The sequence below is a fragment of the Tenrec ecaudatus genome, chromosome 5, assembly GCF_050624435.1.
Source record: "Tenrec ecaudatus isolate mTenEca1 chromosome 5, mTenEca1.hap1, whole genome shotgun sequence".
In the NCBI taxonomy this organism is placed as follows: domain Eukaryota; kingdom Metazoa; phylum Chordata; class Mammalia; order Afrosoricida; family Tenrecidae; genus Tenrec; species Tenrec ecaudatus.
Window position 1 is genome coordinate 147,154,097 of NC_134534.1, and position 2,746 is coordinate 147,156,842.

At 38.1% G+C, this 2,746-nt stretch overlaps 1 pseudogene; it reads left to right on the forward strand.

Annotated features, from left to right (window-relative positions):
- Positions 1 to 1,744: 1,744 nt before the first annotated feature.
- LOC142449275 (dnaJ homolog subfamily B member 6 pseudogene) lies at positions 1,745 to 2,513 on the forward strand (annotated as a pseudogene).
- The last annotated feature ends 233 nt before the right edge of the window (positions 2,514 to 2,746 follow it).

Here is a 2,746-nt window from a genome sequence, read left to right on the forward strand (position 1 = left end):
GCTGTGGGATGCAAATCGGATAATTTTTTAAATGTGAGAGGAAAATTTAGGCATTCCTTAAAGTTCTTCAAAATCTCTTTAAAGCACATGAGATTTTTCCATGAAGGGATAAAAATAAAAGTATATTTCACAAATTATAAATTTCTATACATATAATTTTAAAGACATATTTATTTTGCATCTGGGCCCCATTCCATTTAAATTTTATTTTCGTACCTCAATTTCTATTGTCCCTTGATGATTCAAAATGTTTAGACATTCAGCTTTTAGCCCAAAGGTGAGAAGTTTAACTGTATTTACAGGTGCATCATGAGAAAGGCCTGGTAACCTACTTCTAAAAATTAGAACATATACAACAATAACCAGTATTAGTAATGTTTTAAAATCATTTTATTGGGGGATCTTACAACTCTTATCACAATTCATACATACATCAATTGTATAAAGCACATTTGTACATTTGTTGCCATCATCATTCTCAAAACATTTGCTTTCTACTTGAGCCCTTGGTGTCAGGTCCTCATTTTCCCCCCTCCCTCCCCCTTCCCCCTCCCCCCTCCCTCATAAATGCTTGATAATTTACAATATATTATTTTGTCATATCTTTCCCTGTCCGTTGTCTCCCTTCACCCACTTTTCTGTTGTCTGTCCCCCATGGAGGAGGTTAGATGTAGATCCCTGTAATCAGTTCCCCCTCTCTAACCCACCTTACCTCCACTCTCCTGGTTCATCACTCTCACCACTGGTCCTGAAGGGATCATCCGCCCTGGCTTCCCTGTGTTTCCAGTTCCTATCTGTACCAGTGTACATCCTCTGGTCTAGCCAGAGTTGTAAGGTAGAATTGGTATCATGATCGTGGGCAGGGGAGGAAGCATTTAGAAACTAGAGGAAAGTTGTATGTTTCATCATTGTTACATTGCACCCTGAGTGGCTCGTCTCCACCCTGTGACCCTTCAGTAAGGGGATGTCTAATTGCATACAAATGGGATGTGGGTCCCCACTCCGCACTCCCCCTCACTCACAATGATATGATTTTTTGTTCTTTGATATCTGATAGCATTAGTAATTTTTATGCACTCTCTTTGCACCCTTAAACAATTTGTTGTAGAATATTAAATCCCACTCATGATGAGAATTTGTTATATATAATGAAATATATATATACTATATTATTTTATATAATATGTTTACTTATTTATAATTTTATATATAATTTATATGTATAAAAGAACAAACCAGGGGGGAGCGGGAAGGGAGTGGGAAAAATGAGGAGCTGATGCCAAGGGCTCAAGTAGAAAGCAAATGTTTTGAGAATGATGATGGCAACAAATGTACAAATGTGCTTGACACACGATGGATGTATGGATTGTGATAAGAATTGTATGAGCCAAAAAATAAAAAGAATTGTATGAGCCTCCAATAAAATGATTAAATATATATTCGATGAATTTTTAGCTATCATCTCTATTTTGAAAGTAAATAAAAAGCTCTTTAACTGTCAAGTTTCCTCTTTTTTCTGTCAAAAGTTTCCATCATTCCTTTATCACCTTGAATATGTACTGTAATTATACTGCCTCTCCTTTTATCTTAAAATATTTTTCTTGAAAGAATTTTATTATATTTTTTGCAATAAAATTGTCTAGATAAACCACTTCCACCAGCACCAGCTGTGCTGGACCTGAGAGGAGATCAAGGGCCCCACTGCCCAGCCTCTCCTCCCTGCTGCTGGCTGCCAGCTTCCTTGGGACTTGTTCCAACAATCTGTTAAAACATGATGGATTACGATGAAGTTCTAGGTGTGCAGAGGCAGGCCTCACCCGAGGATATTAAAACATGCATATCTTAAGTTGGCACTAAAGTAGCATCCTGATAAAACTCCCGAGAATGAGGAGGAAGCAGAGAGGAAATTCAAACAAGTAGCTGAAGCAAAGGAGGTGTTATCAGATGCTAAGACCCGGGACATCGGTGACCAATGTGGCAAAGAAGATTCGACAGTGGAGGTGGAGGTCATTTTGATAGGCCACTTGAGTTTGGCTTCCCATTCCGTAATCCAGACGATGTCTTCAGGGAATATTTTGGTGGAAGCGACCCATTTTCATTTGACTTCTTGGAAGACCCATTTAAGGACTGTCTTGGGAATCACAGAGGCACTCGCAGATGCTGAGGTGCACAGGATCCTTTTTCTCCGCCTTCAGTGGGTTTCCATCTTCTGAAAGTGGATTTCCTACTTTTGATACAGGATTTGGTTCATTGGTTCAAGGGGGCCTTACTTCATTCTCTTCGACATCATATCATGGAAGTGGCATGGGCAACTTCAAATCTGTATCACCTTCAACTAAAATAATTAATGGCAGAAAAATCATAACAGAATTGTTGAGAATGGTCAAGAAACGGTAAAAGTTGCAGCAGATGGCCAGTTAAAGTCTGTAACTATAAATGGTAAGGAGCAGCTCTTAGACCTGAATGACCATAATTCAACGCAAGCATGTCACAGAAATGTTCAACTCTTATAAGCGCCATTAACAGGAACTTTTTTTTTGAAGATTTCAAATGAACTCTACTTTCAGTAGAACTGTCTCTAAGCTAAAATATTTATAAATAGCTCATCAGAGCCCCTATTTGTCATAGACTTTTGAGTTTATTGTTGGGACCACACTAATAAGATCTTTTTTGGGGGTGGGGTCTTTAAAATTGTAAATTTATCCACTTTGCTTCTTTTTTTTATTATTAAACTTAATCCACAGTG